This window comes from Cygnus olor, chromosome 5, assembly GCF_009769625.2.
Source record: "Cygnus olor isolate bCygOlo1 chromosome 5, bCygOlo1.pri.v2, whole genome shotgun sequence".
Classification (NCBI taxonomy): domain Eukaryota; kingdom Metazoa; phylum Chordata; class Aves; order Anseriformes; family Anatidae; genus Cygnus; species Cygnus olor.
The window spans coordinates 59,935,557-59,957,145 of NC_049173.1; the positions used below are offsets into that span (position 1 = coordinate 59,935,557).

The window sequence follows — 21,589 nt, forward strand, 5'->3', positions numbered from 1 at the left end:
TAGTACATCATTTTATTGTCACTTCAAGACCTTGGGCACAGGAATGTATTTCTCTTTAACTTTACAAAGATTGTTGACAGGAAAGTTGTATAAACCTGTAGCTAAAGAATCTAAGCTTCAAAAACCCAAAGAGGTAACGTATAACAAGTTCTGTGTGAAGACCTACCAAGTGCCTGTTTTATTTCAGTACAACATGAGGGGGACAGATTGCCACATGCAGTACGTGTTGTGTCAGTAATTCTCACTCTTTCATCAGCTGCCTGTCACAGGCAGGTTCGGGAGGGTGAAAATTTGCCTGTTTTCTTGTCAACAGTGCGGTGTCTGGAGGAACTGTTTCTGAAGTGATCAGCAATTCCTGTCTGATCAAATGTGCTGAGGAAACGTGTGTTTGGAAAAAACTGCTTTGTCATGCAACACTATCACTCTGAACACATGCCCTGGCCTTTGTAGGCTATTTGATGTCTATTAAGCTGTGTAGTCAGTTGGAGCTAACTGCGGACAGGTTTTACAAACTCATGGTCATTATGGTCATTGCTTTTTTCTCTCCTTTTTTATTTTTTTTTTTTAAATTATTATTATTTTTATTTTTTGTAAGGTTTAGTCCCTTAATACATAGACGGAGTTCAAGGAAGAATGTCAGAGCCAAAGGGGTTCTGCCTTTGTTGCTCTCATTTGCCTTTCTTCTTCATTGCTTCAGCTGTTTACTAGCTAAGGCAGCTGACATGTGCCACTTCTAATGCAAACCAGATGCATGAGTCACCTTATAAATACTTTCAGGCAGCTTCTGTGGGAATCCAGTTTCTATGGAACATAAATTATATAAAATTACAACTAATGTGATTTTAATTTTTTGTAAGTTTTTACAAAGTAGATAACTTTTTTTTTTTTTAATTAAATTAGCAGTGAGTGAATGTTTAGCATGGAAACCAAGCATCCTAGTCAAGAATTTAATTCTGAAAATACGGTTGCTGTTTAATTGCATTCAGATATTCATTTTTAATCAAGTATTACAGCTTTGCTAAATAATTGGACAATGTATGAGTGTCTTCAATTCTTCTACTCCATGACAGAAGAGCTCTCTTTGTGGTGGTTTTCAGTTTGAACTATTAAGAGCTGAAAGTTATTACTCTTGATGACTTTTCAGTAGACTAATGGGAAAAGTAGAGTAGATGAAGTGTTTTGAAAGATATAGTCATCCTTCTCTGAGAAACTTAGAAAGATATCCAAATATTGAGAACCCCTCTAAAGTAAAACAACTGGCACTTAAGTTTTAGAATATACTTTTCTCCCTGTCCTGCAAAAAATTGGCCTTGTCTATCAAATATCCAAGGCAGCTGCACTTGGCTTCAAGCATATGCTTCAAGGTACTTGTGCACTGGAAATTGAATGTGTGGAAGCTGAATTGCACAGCTTGCAGGAGTCTCATCTAGAAGATGAAGAGTTTTTACACTATACTGGTATGTGGACAGAGGGATCTTTTTGTCCTGCATAATTTAACATAGCATACTTTTCAGTAATTATTTTACATAGGCTTATTTCTAGAGAGGAGACAGCTCTAAAATTTTTGTTGATTATCTTTACAGAATGTTATGAATAGTTAACTGCTGCTTCTTTCTCTGCATATTTATTGTTTCAATTAAAAAGTCTTACAAAGCAAATATGAAGATAACAAAGAGACTCACTCCACAAACTTCAGGAACAAACAACTAGAGATAAAAAAGAAAAAAAAAAAACAAAAACTTACATCTTATGATGTAATTTAGTCTACAGCATTAACTGAGGCTTTTATGAAGTTCAAACCCTGACTCAACACTTGACTTCTCAACAACTGCTTAAGCTCTAAGATATTTTGGCCTGGGCTTTTGATTTAGTTGTCACTGTAGCATTTATAAGTAGATGAGATTTTGTCTGAGTTGTTGAGCTAAGTGATACTGACATAATAACTGTGACTCTCTAAACTAGAGCTTAGGGTACAATTAATCCTTCTAAGAAACCTGCTTGTGCGGCAATCAGTGTGTGCTGCAGCTTTGTGGAAGCTGATTGTCTCCCCAGCTACTGATTAAACAGAGTATATAAAGTCCAGGTTCCTCTCAGAAGAGCCAATAATTTCTCTCTTTCTCTACCTGGAAAACAGTTTTTCAAACTGAAGAAAATAGTGTTATTTTTGACCCTTTTGACCCTTTTCTGTTTTTGATAGAAACTGGACAACAACTTTGAAATTGTAGAGCTGGCAAGAGGGATGCTGGCATACAGGGTGATCACATTATCTCTGCCTCCTTAGGCAATCACACTAAAATGGGCAGGGAGATCTATGGTAACACTGAGTTTGAGTGTGTGCTTCAAAGCCCAACTTTATGTGGAAGTTCTTTGATGAATTTTTAAACAATCTCACAGAAATTCAGGAAAAGCATTTGTACTGTCAGTTGCTTCAGAAAGCAGTTCTTAATTAGTTCCTGATACATTTTCTTCAATTAATTGTTCTTACTGGTTGTATCATAAATTCAGATGCTAACTTTTCATAACTTAAGTGCTTCCTTGTTGCAGGCATGGCGACTGAATGAAAGAAAATTAAAGTAGATGTTTAAACAGCATGTGTATTCATAGAATATGTATACATCCGGTTAAATGATTTAGTCTTGACATTCAAGTCATTGAGATAAAATGAATTTTGCTGTTGTTCTAAATAAATTCTTGAGGCATAGGCTGATTACCTCATTTATGTCATTGCAGATACTTATCATGTCTGTCTTACACTTATGAATGTGCAGAAACAAATTCTTTGCTTGAGAGAAATTCTTCAGGTTGGGGTGATGTGAGAAGGGTTGACATTCTGCTTGATATATACCCCAGTGGCTGCTAAGGGATGGGGGACAGTTAATCAAAGGAAATCTGAAAGAAAATTGATGAGAATACTCTGAAGAAGAAAAAAGGTGCTAAAGAGAGCTTTTATGTAAGCATTGGTTAGACTATGAGAAAGGGGAAAGGAGAGAGCGGTCGATGAGCAGAACGCAAGCTATCATACTTTCAGATTACAACAATTTTGCTAATATCTACACTGCCTATTTAAAAGTGCTTACAGGATTCATTTGTAGTTCTGAACTTGTGTTCTTTATTGTTATTGTTTAACCTTTAATGCCTGTAGTTATACAACCGCTTTGGTATTCTGAAATATTTATGTGCTGCCAAAGTATTTTTAATTAAGCCCTCTTTGTAAACAATGACAATTAGTGTATTCCTCTTTTTATAGCTCAAAAGCCAAAAGAACCATTAAGTTTATCTGATGTGACTTTTTACATATCACAGTCCATTACATTTCATCCGGATATCCCGTTTTACAGATAGAGATTTTAGTAGACAACTAAATTAAGCCAATTAGTCTGTGAGACTGTACTTCCTACAGCACACTGAATAGCAGAGATCAAGATGCTGTTCCTGTCAAGTACCTGCAACAAAGAAAAAATGAAGTGAGGTATGCCTAGGTGCTACCAATTGCCTTTTGAAGTATGTTTCTGTCATGTTCCAGTTTTCCCTTAATCTCATTTCTCTGTTGAAGAGTGTACGTGACAGCTGGAACAGTTGTTATATTTTCATTATGAATAAGGATGTCTGGAAATGACAATGGAATTCTCCAAAGGGAAGAAAAATGAAGGTTCTCTGACTCTTTTTACTGGTCTTAGAGCTTGGAGTCAGTACTTGTCGCTTTGTTGTTTTTTTTTTTAAATCAAGAACATTTGAGTTTACTTTAGGTGGTTCTCTACCACACTCTTCTTACTCCCTTCTACCTTAGGTCTTTTAACACAACTGCAGCTGGCATTTTTTCCTTGGTCTCTGCGTTTACTTATTTATTTTGAGTGAGATGACATTGCAGTACTTCGCTGCATTCCCATTTTCTCAAATTCCTCTCATTCTTCCAGTTTCCCTGACAATTTTCAAGGAAATACCCCATGGTAAAGGGTTTTCTGAGCTCAGTTATGAGGCACTGCTCTGACAGGAAAAAAGCAAGCTCACCAAAAAGAAAATATGAAGCAAAATACATGTGAAACTTCTTTTCCTAAATGTTTAAAGGGGCTACCTGTTGTAGCAGTGATGCCACAAAACTGTGTGATATTGAGAGGGGAGAGTGCAGTATGTGACTGTTTGCTGTATTCATAAGGCAGACGATTTTCAGGAGAAAAGAAGGATGGCCTCAAGTCCTGCAGATTTACTTCAGATCTACATATGCTTGAGGTTTGATGGCAATAAGAAGGTCCTTAGTTCAGTCTTAGAGGCAAGACTTGCAATTTCATAAGCTTTTCCTCCTCCTGATAGTTAAGCAGAAATTGTTAACATGCTGATTTTTGTTGTTTCTGAGTGGAAGGATTATCTTTATTTCAGTGGAGGCAAGGACATGGAGAGATAAGAGCAAATGTTGAATAATCAGATTTATGGGAGAGTTAACTTGTCTAGTTCTGCTGCTTGGTGAATGGCAACAGCTTGAAATGAGTTGGTGACTCCAACTCCACATCTGCTTGGGCTACTCTTGGTTTTAGGGAGAAAGGGCTTGATAACACAACTAACCTGTGGCATCATGTGTTTTATATTTCAGGCACTACCTAAAGCTTAGTGAACAGCAGGTATCAAGCCATTTCCCTGCACAATAATGGACCGTGATCTTCTTTGACCATCTCTCTTTCCCCCCTCTTCTGGTTCACTAGTAAGATGTTCTTTGTTTTGCTCACACTGGATGAAATTTGGGAAAGTAAAAGTTTCTTCAAAGTGTCTTAGGTTTATAACTGCAACACTTAATTTTCAAGGACTTTAAAGTACTTTTGACAACTGACAGGTAACTTCATAATTTACAAGAAGAAGAGATCACGCTATGAGGAAGCATTGAAGAGTTTATTTTTTATGTTAAAAATCTGTCCAATTATCATCCTTTGGAATTACAGCAACCACTTTAAAGAAAATTAATTAACAAAAATAGGTAAAAATATTCATGTGAAGGGATGTATTTTAAACATCAGTATAGCAAGTAGATGTGTAAACCATCACTGCATCTATTCTCTTTAGCTGTGTGTTTTTATGTCCCAATTCTGTCAGTCTGCAGTTTTAAACAAACAGATGCAAATGTCACTGATATTTTTGCTTAAGAAACAGTATCTGTAACCTTTCAGAGATTATATTAATAGCTGCAGTAGCTTGCTATAAACAATATTTCAGCATTTTCCTTACACATATGTTTTAGAAGAAATAAATCTGTTAATCCTTAAGCTTTCTTTTCTTACTATAAGACGTTGTTAGATTAAATGATGCATTATTAATAAGCATTGTTTAAAATTGAATCTAGCAAAACTAATGCTATATATAATCTATTACAAAGAAGAATCTACACTTCATTTCTCTGTCCATCTGTTCTGCTACTACAGTGCTTCCCTGTTTATTGTTCACAATTTATTATTTTAGCTTTATTTTGACTTTGCTCATTCCTTTGCCAATGTACGCACATGCAAACATGCATCCTGCTCTGTTGCACTCAAAAGACAGGATAGCGCTTAGTTTCTTTTTTCCCCATTATCATTCTAAATACCTGCCTAGTTTGGTTTCTTTGTTTTTCCCCAGCTTGGAGTAAAATGGAGAGAAGTCTTAAATGAGATAAAAGTGAGTGTGGGAAAGGGAGCTGCTGTTTTTTCTCCTTTATTGAAGCATCAGCTCCTGAAGCATTGCAGGTTGGGTATCAGTACCTGCCAAGGTCAGGTTTAACCTGGGGCACAGCTGTTATGTCCTGTAGCAGTGAACATACCCATTTCTTCCCTCTGATTTCAATAGAGATACGCATAGAGGAAATTCTTCTGTCTGCAGTTCTAGTTTTTTTTCTGATTCTTACTGTCTCCTGAATGGAGGATTTGGCCGTAATGGTTGGATGAGATGATTAGCTGTATTTTTAAGTTAGTTTGGCAGATAGTCTGAAATGACAAACTTCAACTGTAAGCTGAAATACATCATAAAACATCAAAGACCAAAGAGCTTACTGTTTATTTTTACAAATGTAACTATTTTTATTTCCTAAAAAAAAAAAAATCCAGTAGGTATCTTCAGTTCTTACTATGTACATTAAAGCATAATAATCAATAAAGGTTATCATATCCAAAGATACTTTTCCAATCTCCTATAGTTTGTGGGGTTATTTTGAGGAACGCTGTATAATCTTTTCCTGTTCTTCTTGTATTGCCTGGGCCTTTTTTTAACACTGCTGGAGCACTGTGGTGCCAAGCCAGGTGGATCTTTGGCCTGACTCAGTTGTGTCATTGTGCAGAAGCTTGGACATGAGCTTTGTCATCATAAAAGTTCTTTAATGTGGCATTCTTTAGAGAACATTATAGGGCTAAGATGCTATGAGCTTAGCATCTACTTTGTTGTTTTTATGTTATTGAGACATTTGTCATGTGTGTTTTGTTTGTTTTTGTTTTTAGCTTATTTTCTCTCAGATGAGGTCTACTCCCTCTTTCTAGTGAGATTGTAACCAGAGGGAACAATGGCAATTTGTGCAGTCATGGGGGTTTATATTTGGCCCAAAATGGTAGTTCTAGTTGTCTTGTAAAACGGTTGGTTTCATTAGGTGACAACAGAGTGTGCAGAAAGGTGCACGTGCTGATACATGTGGTATACAAGTTGTTATACATTGAATACTTCCGTATTTTGTAGACAAACCCAGGCAAGTAAGAATGTTGCTCAACACTGTAGATCCCCTGTGGATTACACAGCTCTCAAGAGCTACCAGTTTTTGCATCTAAGCTGGGCAAATGTTCTCAATTTTGAAGAGTCTGCTTGCCTGGATTTTAACCTACATGTTCAGTTTTGACTTCCCAGAATATATACTTTGACTTGCATCTTTAAATATATATATATATATATGTATGTATCTTATATAAAAATAATTTTAAAAAAAGTTTCTTTTTTTTTTTTTTTTTGGAAGAACACAACATATGCTTGGACAGCTTTTACATGGATGTTTTGAAAAGGTACAAAGAAAATGTTACATAGCTAAAATATGATTTAAAAAAATCTGTTTAGTATTTCAGTAGTCAACAGAAATATAAGACATTGCTATATTTCTTGACTCCCTCTAATATATACTTCTGAATCCCATTATACAGATTATCTTTCAAAAACATTTCTAAATACATCAGTGCCTGGTGGTAAAATTGATGTTGCAGTGATTCAGCCTTATCTGCAAGCTGGAGGTAGTTGATAACACGGGTGCGTGGGTGCAGCAGCGGGCTGCCATCGCCAGCGTTGGAAGCACGAGAGCTGGAGCTGCAGCGAGGCTGTGCCTCCTGTGTTAGCTCTTTGCAGCCCCCAGCTGCTGTTGCTGCAGGGCAGGGCGGAGAGGATGCCTGCCTTGCCTGCTGCCCTCCGCTCTGAACAACTGGAGTGCATTTGGGGGAAAACAGCACGAGTGGCTCAGTGCTGGGGAGCATCTGAAGGCACTCAAAATCACTTGCTGTGTCCGGGGCACTGGCTGAGTTCACTGGCTATTGATGGGTCTGATTTGAAGGCGTTACGTTGCAAAATAGATCACTAAATGCCATTTTTTTTTGGTGGAAGCTGTTAGGAATGTATCTCTATACTAATGTTTGTATTTTAAATTCGCTAACTTACTGATGTTCAGGGTGGTATGTTTCTGCCTCCTCATTTCTAAAGAAGTCTTTTGGCATGCTTGTGTAATGTGTAGCAATAACAGTAGGTTTTACTCATAAGTAAACAGTCTACTGCAGTTGTGTCAGGCACTAGTCTGAATTTCTTCTTCTCACCACCACTTTTATGGACTCGAGCTGGATAGGAATTTCTGTTTTGATTGGAAGATGTTGATTTGTTACAAACAAACAAACAAAAAGTTGGCAGAACAGCAGCCAGGCATTCCTGTAAGGCAGAATTTTGGATCAAAACAAGGGAAGGTAGCATAGTGCATTCCCTGCAGTACAAGAGCCTGTTTCTTCCTGTTTTAAGCAAGAATTTGAGCTCTTAAACCTCAGTTTCCTGAGTGCTCTAAAGAAAATTTCCTCAACTTTGGGAGTTTGGGTGGTCCTTTCTGTTAACAGCTTTTGCTTAAAACCCCTTACAAGTATCAGCTTGGTTTTAATGTAACATCTCAGATGTTTGTGTAAGGCAGGAAAACTATTTCCCTTTCCACCTAATCCTGACTGTTTGTGTTACATCTAGCAGCATTTTGCTCTTGATGTCCAGCTGTGTGAATTTGTTGTTTGGAAGAGGAAACTTTGTATTCAGGAATTTGACCCTGAACTTTTTAGAAGTAAATGATGTAATTGTTATTGTAGCTCTTAACTTACTCTGTCAATAGATTCCCTTGATTAAATGACAAATTTTCTTTTGTACTAAGCTTTCCATTTAGCATAAGAGTTTTGTGTTTTTAAGTTTTTGGGGTAGATTTATTTATAAATTACCTCAGACAGCGCATCTTTGACAATTCCTGTTACCCCACTGTTTATCATGGTGATGCCTCTTTCTTCTGTAAGAAGGGATGGACATAAAGGGTTGGAATCAGTATAAGATGTAGACCTGTGAGTAAGATGGAGTAAAATGCCTGGTGAAAGAGTCCTGTTTATGCTAAATCAAACATCCCTATTTCCTTTCGGAATCTCCTGGCACAATATGTAAAGACCTGTTTTTTCTTTTTGCTTTCTTTGAGCTTTATTCCTGCACTGACTTTTGGTCAAGATTATGCTTTTGAATTTCCTGGTTGGCCCCACATCCTGAGCTTTGGTTCATAATATGTAGCAGTGCTTGACCTGGATTGCTTCTGGATGAAACTGACTGGGCAAATGCACTGTGGGAACAAGCCTGATGTACTCCAACCACTCACTGGATGTCCAGCCACCAGGATGGGACTCCAGCTTGTCCAAAGTACGTGTAAAGTGGACATCAGGTGTTCATCACTATACTTGGTTTGCTCTACACTTCTGCTCCAGTTTTATTTTACTGCTTGCCAGTTCAGATATGGTCATAGAAAGGCACTAGGTATGTTGTATCTTCTTTTTTTTTTTTTTTTTTCCATCTTGTTTTTTCCCACTTTCTGGAAGCTAATCTACCCTTTAATGACCTTCTGCCTTTTCAGTAGCTGCGTTGTGCAGGCAGTAGGTCATCTGCAGTACAGCACAATCTGTCAGTGGTAAATACTTGGCAAAGTAATACTGGATTTTATATGCCTTCTTCTGTACGTGGTAGAAAATAGATAAGCTAAAAGAAATCTTGAGGGACTGTGTCATTTAAAACTGCTTAAAACAACCTAGGAAACCGCAAATTTCAACATTAATTTTGTACTTTGAGATGGTGCTGAGACAACAGGTTTCTGAGAACGTCCTCTTCTTCAGTAATTGTCTTGATGTCTTCAATAAATACTCATTCTCTTCTAAATTCTGATGTGGGTTTATATTATTTAATTCTTAAAATTCTTTACACCGGACCTTCTCCTTAGAGAAATCGATTATAAGTATACTTAGAAGAATAACAATTGTCACACACCAGAGCCTGATCCAAAGCCCACTGAAGCCAAGGGGAGAATGTATTTTAATTTTAAGGAGTGTTGGACCATATCACATTTATTTATCATGCTTTAAATTTATGGTTCACAGTTACTGCTTGTATGACAATCCTCAGGTATCTATGCTTATCACCCAGAAGCCCATGACATATTACTTATGACATATTCTGTAGAAATATGTTCTACAGTGAGATGGCTCAGAATCCACTCTTTCATTTTAAAAACACTGGACTACTTTGTGAAAATTCTTTTGCCTTAAGTGATTTATCACAATGCACACAGTAATCATTAAGAAAGTCTGATGGAAAAAGTGTTAGTGTAGCATGGCTCTTTGTTTATAAAGGTGGTTTGAAATGTACATATGATGTGAAATTGGGCTTTCCTGTTATAATTATTTGTTTGTCTGAGTTTAAACTTCATTTGATATTACAAGCTTGCCTCCTTAAGATCAATATCTGAACATAGGGAGAGATGGACTGCCATCATGTCTACGTAGATAATGGCAAAAAGAGTGACAAAGTATTGCATCTCTTTTTCTGTTGGGAAATAAATCACAGTTTATATTCTTAATCCAAAGTTACGCAGCCTTGTGGGAAGAGTACGTTACTGAGCCTGTGTGTTCAGTACAGACCTGTGGAAAGGATATTTATATGGGTTCCTGAACGTGTTAATGGTTATTGCACAGCTCTGGAAATCTTGATTGTTGGAGACAGCCCAGTATTCCGTGCTTATGAAGCTCTTCCATCCTCTTCCATCAAATGTGTTGCTTCTGTTCTTGAAATATGAATTCTGGTAAGCATGAAGAGACGTTGCCCCAGTAGTAGAGATGGATGTTTCTGTGAGGATGGTGGTTGGAGGCAGTGCAGACTCTGGAGAAGTGCGTGTGACCAGAGCAGTAGTGGATGTGCCAGCTGTGCTGGAAGTGACTGCCGTGGTTTTGGGGGACTTTTTTTTTAAAAAAGAAAAAAGTAATTGCAACCAGTTAGGCATTTTTTTAAACAGGTAGAAAACCTACATTATACCCAAGAAGTGTTTCTTAGCATCCCATAACATACCATCTAAACACTGAAAATAAGAAGCATACAATGAGAGCAACTGTCCATTAATGCATCCAAGGAGTGAAATTTTCTTAACTGAAAATCATGAGAAAATTCTATTGACACAAGTGGAAAAAAGAATTTCCTATGATTCCTTCTCAAAATTGTATGATTTTGAAATTTAATGCTTGGTTTAGGAATTACTTCTCCTGGTCATTTAAATCCATCCATCAGTATTAAATGTATTTAAACCGTGCTCTCAGCATATTTGCTCATCCTTCTTGCCAGCAATGAGTAACAGCATAAGTCTTCATCCTAAACAAAAATTCCTGTGTGCCTCTTGTATTGCTAAAGCAAACATATCATGTGAATGCAGGGAAATAACAACTTAGTAAAATGTATATAGTCTCTTTCTTAACCCTCTTCATATAGGTTTCTAAAAAATTTCTGTGGTAAAGAGGTATTAGACATGTAGAGTAATTTAAAAAAAAAAAAAAGTTTTCTATTTGCACAGTATTTTAGTTCAGCCTACAACAATGTGTGATGCAAAGAAAATGAAAGCTAAAAGATGAAATGAAGCAGTTCAGTTTTAAACAATTCTACTGATTTTTTTATTCCTTTGTTTTAATTTTTCATATTTCATTAGTTGAATCAGAGTATTTACAACAATTAACACAAAAAGGGAAATGTTTAATAAATTAAAGCACAGAGGTTCCATTAGTAGAAAGAAGAAATTTCAAAATCAGTGGCACCAGTCTATCTGCAACTAGTCCAAGGTGTCATCAGTCATAAAATTCTGCTCATGTGTATTCTGCAAATGTCATGTTTTCAGGTTAATGAGCTACGTGGCAATGAATTTTGATATTTTGAGTGTTGCTTCTTAAGTAATCTTTATGTGTATAGTTATTTCAGATTAAATCTCATTTTATATATATATATATATATATAAATAACAAAATAGCTAGAGTTCAGTTAAGCTTCTGTCTTATATCTGAAACTTAGATCTTTGAAAACTGAAGGTTAAATATGTGAGCAAAAAAGGCACTATAAGTAAAGTGTTAGTGACCTTTGTTTTCAGGCCAGCCACTGTTTCCTTCTGTCTTTGAGCTCCGTGAAACCAACAGAAATGAGCAATAGCTTCACACTTCTCCCTTGAACTGTAACTTGTGTATTTTGCAACATGGGCAGCAGAGAACTCTGAAACTAAGGCTTGGGACAAGCACATGTTTTAGCAGGTACTCTAGGGCATAAATATGTCCACACCTTGCTGATCAACCTCTCCATGTCTGTGGTCTTCATTCCTCTTTGACTTGTCAGTGTTTTTTCATTTGTTTGTTTTACACTTAACCAGTAGTAGCTTCTCATGCTTCTTAATTCACTCCTAGTTCTCTCCTTCGTCTGTTCCAGGTAACTGTTACCTTCTGCTATTTTATTTTCTGAAGTGATGTTAGAATTTCTCTAAGATGTTGCTTAGCTTTTCTGGTTTTTAGGATTGCCTTTAGGATTTAGTTTTTTTGGGGGAAGACTTTAGGATTTAGCTGTGAGACTTTCAGTTGAATGTATGCAATTGAAAAAGTATGATGTTTGCTTCCTGCCATGCAAATGTCATAGATGGCGTTAACAGGAGATGTTAGTTCATCTATTAGTATATCAAAAATACTCTACTGACATGAAATTCTGCCCTGGTTGTTTTTATCAAATCTGAAAAGCCCTATTTGTTTTGGTACGAGCTTCACTTTCACTGATTTATTGGTATTTGTTCAGTTTCACTTGTGAACTAATGCCTATGTTTCTCAAGCACTTGTTTTCATCAATAGTTCATCTGCATCTGAGAAGAATCCTTCCTGAATCTCTTTCATGTCCCTGTGGTTTTATAAGCATTCCTCTCTAGACTTCAGGAAATCCCCTTTGATATTTTCTTAGGCATTTGCAGGTGCCTTTCACAACTAATTCCCTTAAGCTTTCTTTAAATAAGTAAATAGTTAACTCATACAGCTGAGTATAGGAAGTTCAGAGGAGATGCATCAAAATTACATTTATTCTAAGATAAGAAAGAAATAATGATGCTAAAAGATACTGGGAGGGTAGAGGGGGGACATGTTGACAGGAAGAGGAGGGCCTTTTCATGCCTGAAAAGGCTAGTAGGGTAAGTGGACAGGCTCAAATAGAACTATTCATTGTCTGTGGGGTGCACAAACTGCTGTTTTTCCAGAGAGATTTCAGAAGCATTTTTTGGAAAATATGGAACCTTTGTATTCTCCTTTCTAAAATGTTATTTTCATGTGATATTTTTTCACTGCAGTGTATAGCAAATTATTTACTTAAAGCTACAGACCAGAAGAGAAGAAAGGACTTCTTGCTTGCTATGCAATGTATTCAGGAGGCCTGAAATGTCAGGAAAGCTTTAGAGCTTAATTTTGTCATTATTTTTCTCATACACGAGAGGTAAAGTTCAAGTAGTATAGCAGCTTGACAGATAAGCAATACTACCCTTTACTACTTGTAAAGAGAGGAGCATTTGGAAAGGAAAATGGTTTTACTGTTTGAAGTCCTTGAACTCAGTACCTAACTGGGTTCAACATCTATCAGTTTTCAGGATGATTATATTTGCTCAAGATCAGGAATCCCATTTTTTTATTTAGGGTACAGCAATGCACATTTGATGATTTCCACTAAGTGAGACATGGAAATGAAGCACAGAAACTGTAGAAATCCCATGGAAAGGCATTGCCTGTACAATGGTCCATGGGAAACAGAATCCGTACTTTTCCAGTCTTGTTAAGAAATTGGTTGATACATTTCATTTGGACTGAGCTCAAACTGCAGAATCTTTTAAGAAGTGTATCTTTTAAGCATTGATTTCTAGTGTTTTTCTGCTGTTGAAAGTGAATTAGAATAGCAGCTAAAAGGAAATTACGTCTCTTTTCCAGTCGCTTCTCAAGTGTGTGTAATGATGGCCGTACATTTCAAGAATACATAGTCAGAACCTTTATTCATCAACTGGCCTCAAAAGACTTTTAGTCAGAGATCAGTTAGTCGGAAGTGCAAAAACAATGCAGCGCCTTAATGGATTTTCCTGTGTGATATTTGGCTGTTATGAACAATCTAATTAAGTCTGCTATATTGGTGTTCTGTAGCATTAAAAGAACTCATGTATGTTTTTGGGGGGGTTTCAAATTGAAATAAAATTATACAGGCACGTGGTGCTCCAACATTTTATCCAGTTGCATCCTGTGATATATAGAAGCTGTGGAACACACGATTAAAGCTTAGCAAAAAGTTCTGCAGGACTAAATTGATTCTGTCATTACAGTCGAGCAGGATCGATAAGAAAATTTAGAAATGTAGTAGTACAGATTTGTGAAAGTAGAAAATAATCTAATAGATGATTGCTATCAGCTTCTCTGGAATTGAGATATCACTTTTTTTTTAAGTGACTTTAGTCAAAATTTTGATTTTTTTTTTTTTTTTGGTAGAAAATTGGTCCCTTTCTATGGTTCTTTTTTGGGGGGAAAAAATCACTGAAAAAAGACTTTTTTCAAAATGTAACATCTAAACTTTTTTACTCAATACTAAAACATAGCATAGAGAGCACATGTGCATTTTTCAACGTGTAATTAGTCATACAAATGACATCGGGACCTGTCTCATCATTGTTTTCTTCCCTCCCTTCAAATAGCTGTCTAACCTCCATCTTGCTTGTCTGAAAAACTGTCTTGTTCAGCATTACCAATAATGAATGACAGCTGTCACTAGACATCCATATCTTTTTAAACATTTTTCTTTTTCTTCTCTTGTGTTTCAGCTTGCCCTTGGTGACTGGTTTTATGAATAAGAAACTTTACATTTTTACATTTCTTCTTGGTTACTTTTATAATTTTTTGTCTGCCATGAGACATCAGACTTTCAGTATTTAAGAAACAATACTTTTGGTGTAACTAGTCTGAAATATTAACTAAAAGTAAGTCTATAGGTTGTCCATAATACCACTCTGCAACGAATGAAAAAGTTGCTCATTCTTATGTTAGGAACAGCCAGGCAAACTAAATATGTTAACCTCTTAAAAGACAAATGATAGAAAAAATTACTAGGCCTGCTGAAATCCACCAAAAGAATTTGGGAAGCTGTGTACTAGGTTAATCTGTGTCAAGGGATGACAACTGAAAGACGTCTTCTTACAGGAGGCCTTGCACATCTTCTGCTTGAAATTTATAGATCCTATGGAGGTACTTTGGAGGTTGGAATGAGGGAAGAAGCAGGAATAAAAATAAAACATTTTTAGCAGTTCCAACTATATTGCTCTAGTCACTATTTACTTTATTTATGAGCCTATCAGACCCAAATGCATACTCACTCTTACCTGTGACAAACTGGCAAGTGGGATATAAAAATGAAAGATTTTTTCCCTTAGCTGGTGGCTGAGGAATCATTGATCTTCCTTAAACTAACATTAATCTTAGAAAGGCAGCAAGAGGCCTACAGGTCTTTCATGCAAGTTGAAGGTGGTAAATAGGAAAACATGAAAAAGATCCTTTTGTCTATATTCTTTATTACTGGGCATATTTTATAACATTGTGGTTGGCAGTTGATTTTATCTTTCATTCCATTAAAGTTTCATGTTTGGAGCATAACTATGCATGCTTTAAAATAATTAGCTTAGGCAGTAGTCTATGACAATTGATGAGAAAAGCGAGCTTCTTTTGCTGAGTGTATCATTAATAGAAACACTCTGGTGATGAAATTTTAGAAAATCCTCTGAAATATTCAATACAACAATCTCTAGTGAGAAATTCTAAAGTAATGACAGCCAGTATCTTATTTTCTTAGCAGATCAAGTGATTTAAAAGAGCAGTGCATAGAGGTGATTATTTTTCAGCTTTCTGAAATCAAAGTAGCAGGGCTTGGAAGTATGATATGCAGATATTTTTGGGGAGTAGGTTAGGCACTTTGATTGCCATGTAATCTAAATGCCTTCTTGCACACTTCCCAGTCCTCAGTTCTGCACGAAAATTTTAAATAACCTCTGATGGCTGCTTTGTTATAGTGATGATGGACTTGCATTGGTAAAACTGGATTTGGATTCCACTTACGACGCAGTGTTTGTACCTGGGCCCTTTGTCTAAAAGAGATATTAAGATGATGTGAATGTTTTAAAGTATATAAAATGAGTTTGCACATGGCTGATACTTCTGTGTAACACAGTAAGTACACACAGACCTTGCATTTAGCACAAAAAGGTGGAACTTGCAACAGCAACTGCAGTCATTTTTTGTCCTCTTGCCTCTACCTTCTCCACCCCGCCTCCCCCCCCCAAAAAAAGTGTAATGTTTTCCCCCTCAAGCCCTGACAAGGCTTCCAGGTCTGTTGCATGGACATAAACTCACTTTTAAGTCTTGCAGCTTACTTGGAATTTCTCTCTGATTAGTAAAATGAGAAAGGAGAATATTTCCTGTTTTTGTGTAACTTGAGAACAATTCCTAAACTGTCACATTTTTCACACTGACATAGACCAACATAATGTATTAGTGCTATTTGTCTGCTGTTACCTGTCATCTCATATTTGGGATACCTCAGGCCAGTGCATGTAGAAGTGGTCATATACCATATAGCCGTGCTCTGTCGTCATTCTGGAAGTGTTCATCAGCCATTATTGCCAATGGCTATTATGACAAAAGGTAAAGTGCCCCTGAGTAAATTCTGGATACTGGCTATGTGGAAGAAAAAAAAAAAAGTGGAAAATGGCTTAAGAATGAATAAAGTGGCTTTCACTGCTTGTTTCTTCTTTGGCCATGCTTTTCAGCAGTATGTGCACTTGATTGCAGGTTTGTGTACGTTTCTGAAGTTTTGCTGATGGTCTATAAATGCATGCTTCTACTTTTTAAGTGTTTGAAGCTGTCATTGCATGGTAGACCAGCTGTGAAATAAAACGTTGAACTTTCAAGTTTTGTATGCTTGTCCTGATCTGAACCCTGAATTTCTCAAGGCTTATATATGTAAGTAATTTGGAGATACCTGACCCTACACCGCCTGCACATCAGAAAAATTGAGTTGAAAGAGATTGCAGGAGTAAGACTGCAGGCAAGGAGAGGGAGAACTAACAATCAAGTAGTCAGAGCGATTACAGTATAACTGAATTATAATTCGATTTTAAAGTATAACACAAAGTAAAAAATAAATACAAAAAAATGATTTACCATTTCATTACTCACAAGTTGTATAATGTAATTGAAGAAACTTTTGTCCCATACTCTGACCAACCCCATCTCCTTTTTTTTCCTTTCTTGAGTTTCCTTTATTAATGCTAAACATTTTGAATTCATACAGTACTGTTTATACCCATAGAGTTGAACATACTGGGTTTGTAAATTTTCATAATACTTGCTCATATCATGTAAAATATTGAATGTTATTCCTGTTTTAAAACATTTTAAAATCGTTAAAATATGATCCTTGGAACCTTGTTTAGTTGATTTTTCAAGTTCTCTAGGACAGCATACCATACAGGAATGGAACATTCTTCAGAGCCATAAATAGAGACTATAAATGTGCCTGTATCTTCCCATGGGCATTCTAGTTGTTATCTTGACAAAACACATTTTGTAGACTGGATCTTCCAAACCCCTATTTAAGACTAGAATTAAGAGACAAATAATTACATGTGCAGTATAAAAGTGCAAAAGTATATCAAAGCTCATAGTATGTTGTACTTAATTTAAAATCTTGGAAAACTTTTACTGATTTTTTTTTTCCCTTGAAGTTAAAGGGCAGATAGTGGAATTAAGTTTTGGGAGGTAACATGAGTTTTCCAAAGCACTGTTAACCATCCTCCAGGAGTAAAAATGGGAGTCAAGGCTCAAACTGATGCAAATACTGTAACTCTTTCAGTGTCACTTGGCTATCCATTCTTAAATAACTCTGGGTCTTTAGTGGTATCACAATTTAGTGTATATTTTCATCTTTTCAGAAGCCTTGGGGATTTTATTTAGTTTTATAATCTGAAGTTTAACCAAATTACCTCCTTTGGTCCCCTTATTAGGAGAATTAGATGTCAGTCTTAAGTCTTTAGCTGTTTTTTTTTCTCCATTGCTGAATTTGGCAGATGCTGTTGTTCAGTTACACACTTTAAGGTAATTCTGTTTCTAGTGTTGGATAGGATGTGAACACACCGATGCAGGACGCACATGGAAAAACAGTCATTGTGAATGTAACATAATTTTTCTTAGTCTTGTGAAGAGAAAAATGTATTTGGTCTGGGTTTACTTGAGGAAAGGGTTGTTTTAAGTTTTTGATCGAAGTCGCTTGTCCTTGGCAAGAAAGATTTGCAGGGACTTGAGCATAGTCTGCTTTGTCACAGTGCTGTTCACTTGAACCTGACCATGGTGATTTGGAAGAAATATAAGAAAAAAAACATGCTATTATACATGATTTCCTTTTGGTGCAGGCTATACCAACTGTCCATCTTCAAGGTAGCTGCTTTTGCATGGAAATACACAGCTCCAAGACTTTGCTAGGAAGAGGACCTGAAATTAGGCTAGGAATGAAACAGAAACACCCCCCCAAAAAAACAAAACAAAACAAAAACACAACCAACCAAAACAAACAAACAAGCAAAAAAACACAAAACAACAACAACAATAAAACGCAAACAAACCATAAAACCCTGCCTTGGTTATCCTGTTTTGGGCTTTTGGCAACCATACTTTAGTAAATGACCATCCTGTAAATACTGAAAACCAAGCAAAGTAGGTATTCAGATTACATTCCAGGTCACAAATATTTTTTATAATTCCAAGTTAAAAAAAATCTGGTTTCTACATGTAACTCTTGTGCTTGAACTATAGTGTGTCAAACAGGATAGCCCATGCCAGGCTGACAGCTTCCAGCAACAGCAGGATACAGACCAGAGTTGATGAGCACCTTTTTGATTTCAGGCTTGTTGTTCTGTGCTGCAGACCTTCACTTTCTCTGCTGCTAAGCTAGGTAGCCTCACCGATATTTGTGCCTATGACTGTGTTACGGAAGGCACAAGCTTTTATTTATCCCCATGACCAGACACAGTTTTACCATGAGTAAAAGTCCAAAAACTGGCTTTAACTCAAATTTTTGAAGCACTCTACAGATAGTTTATGGGGTAGACAAAAGAGGAAAGTACTATAGCTAAACTAAGTAGAAGATAGCATAGAAAGAGTGTTTGTGCCTGCCGCATAACCTAAGTAGCTGAATAGAAGTTGTGAATATTTAAGTAAACAGTTACCTGCAGGAGCAGGAGATGCCATGTATGAGTTTACATGTTGTTTTTTCTGCATTTGAAGTGTACAGCTCAATGAGAAATAGCAAGTGCTGATCAACTTAGTTTTTTAATAGCTAGATGTATGAAAGTGAGTACTAGATTTTTTAAATTGCCTGAAATTATCAGCGTACAACACCATACAGAGCACAGCGAGTGTTTTAAGATGACAGAATGGAAGACAGCCACCCTCAACGGTGCTCACTTACTGTCTGTGGGAACCTGTGTAATCTCTCCCCTTTCTTTATTTTTATTTTTTTGACTGAATTTCTTCTGCTGCTTTAGAAAGAATATTAACATATATAGGCTTGACTTTTTTCATCCTAGGTAAACATTTGGTCTTCCTAATCCTGTCCTCTGTTAACTGGCCTAACATCATTCAGAAATTCCTATGTAGAAAATGTCAGCTGTCATCTTAATGCAATTATCCAACCTTTTTGTATCAATAAATATAGAAAAATGGAACAAAATTGTCTGGAGCCAGTATGAGAGAGCCAGAAGACACTGTTCCCCCTCCTTAGAGGCATGCTGCTTTATTGCACTCTTGCAATTAAAGGCATTGAAAGTGAATGGCTTTCAGGTGGACAAGCATGTTAACATCTGCAACAGAATGTGAAAGCAATAGTGTTAGTCATACATAGTACTTGTAAGTCAGCTAGCACAGAATCTACCTGAGCATTGCAGAAGCCCAGTAAGAATAGAAGGGTCCCTCTTTTTGCTAAGAATTTGAATGCTGTACTGTACTCTCATTCTGGTTAATTTTGGTGAGGACAAAATTTACGGTAGCATTAACAGTTTAGATGTTGTTGACAGCAGTTTAAAGTTGCTTCTGCTTCCCCCCGCCCCCCCTTAATTTGTCATCGGAATTGTAAGACAGGTTAATTATCTGATGCTTATTAGTGACCATATCTAAAAATGCTTTTGCTGCTGCTGGAAATTTTCACATGTATATATGTCATAACAGAAAACGATTGTCATAGGAAACCATCAGTGTACATTTTTATTGAAATTGTCTGAAAGCATTTATTTATAGAAATAGAAAAGCATATTGAGAATGATTCCCCTTTTACCCTCAACTTCTTTGAGATCATGATACCACAGAGCAGTAACCTTTCTGCAGAATGTTTGATCAGTCGCATAAACAAGATGATTAATTCTTATCACCAAGTTACATGAAAAATTGTCCATGGCAAGTACAGAGTTGGTTATCTCTGTGGTTTTGAGTATTGCTGATGAATGGAATCTGTTTTGCTATGTGCAGTAGGTCTTGAGTCTGAGGTACAGGTCGTGTCAAATGGTAACTGTTTGTCTGAGCTGCCTCGAGGTTCTGTGAAGCTTGATTAAAAGGGGCCAAAAGCTGAGTGGTTCTTGAGTTCAATTTCTGAAACAGAATCAAGTAGTTTTCAAAACAGTTCAGGTTCACCGATGTGCTCTCTTTTTAAAGAGAAACAAAGCAGACAAAACCTCGTCTTTGACTAACGCACACAGTTCAACTTCAGGATAGACAAATGTTGAATGTTACTGCTGTTTGGCTGAATGCAGTACCTTGGGAAAAATATCTGTGAACTAATATCTTTGAATGTTTTTTCACATTTTAATTTTTCCACTTCTCTCTCAGACTATCCTAGTGATTACATTGTACTCTACAATGAGTTTAAATAATAAAGTTAAAATAATTCAGTTTCCATGATTATACAGTAGATTATTTCTGAAACAGTCTATAATATATGTTGTAATGTATCAAGTTATGCAGTCCTAATTATGTAATATATCTAGTCATAATAATGACATGACTAGATAAAGAAAGAAAAGTTTGTAATTATAGCATGCTTATTCAATCACGTTCAGAGTCTCCAATACCTCCAGAACTGTACATATTAATAGTTTCCATTGTTCATACATGAACTAAATATTTTGATGCCAGAGGAATGAAATTATTTTGACGTATTAAATTGGGGGGCAAATTGTGAGAATTGATAGTATTTCCCTTCATATGCTTTCTTGTAGACATAGATTCCTGTTCTCCTACATATTTTAATATTTTGTGCTCCTAAGAGTATCTTTTAATTAATAAGCTGTATGACAAGGTCAAAACAGCACCTTATGGAAATATAGCAGTCGAAGGAAAATGATCAGTTTCATATTCTGTGATGTGAAAGGCCTTTCATGGCATTCTTTTCAAAGGCGAGAGGCGAAGTTAATTTACTGAATAATATGTTGCAAGTCTGAGAGAACAGAACCAATCATTAAAATGAATTGCATCCATATAGTCATCTTAAGTGTCTGAGATACAGTAGTAGGTAAAGCTTTACAAATGTTATTTGTCGTTGCAAAGAGGTGCAAACTAACATGACAACAAGCAAGCAAAAACAGTGAGTGATCTTTGCCTTGAGGCAAAGAAGAGCACCTGCGTGTCCATCGGCTGTTGACTTCTGGTGGGGTAAATATGATGCCAGGTGCTCAGGAAGGGTGCCGAGAATGGCTTTCCTCTCAGAAATAAAACACTTCTTTCAGCTCCATAGCCTGCACTGAGCATCCTAAAAATACTGCCTGAGGAAGATGGAGGTGTGTGGTATGAGATGCTAATTAAGTTTTGGTCGAGGTTGGTATGGGCTTTGTAAGAGTGCTGAAAGAAACCATAGGTGATACTAAAGTTGGTGAGGACACTTAGCATATTAAATGATAACGCAGTTAATTTTTGCATTCAAAAAGCATGTGTTCTGTGAG

The 21,589-nt window shown here is 36.5% G+C and overlaps 1 protein-coding gene and 1 long non-coding RNA gene across 2 annotated transcripts in view; both read left to right on the forward strand.

Annotated features, from left to right (window-relative positions):
• Nucleotides 1-4,765, forward strand: part of LOC121071567 — a 77,339-nt gene extending 72,574 nt beyond the window's left edge. Inside the window, exon 4 of the long non-coding RNA XR_005820695.1 lies at nt 4,586-4,765. This is a non-coding gene — a long non-coding RNA (uncharacterized LOC121071567). The remainder of the gene's footprint in view (nt 1-4,585) is intronic.
• The window catches only part of SPON1 (spondin 1), a 350,491-nt gene that overhangs the window by 101,359 nt on the left and 227,543 nt on the right, over nt 1-21,589 (forward strand). The gene's annotated exons all lie outside the window — the stretch shown is intronic.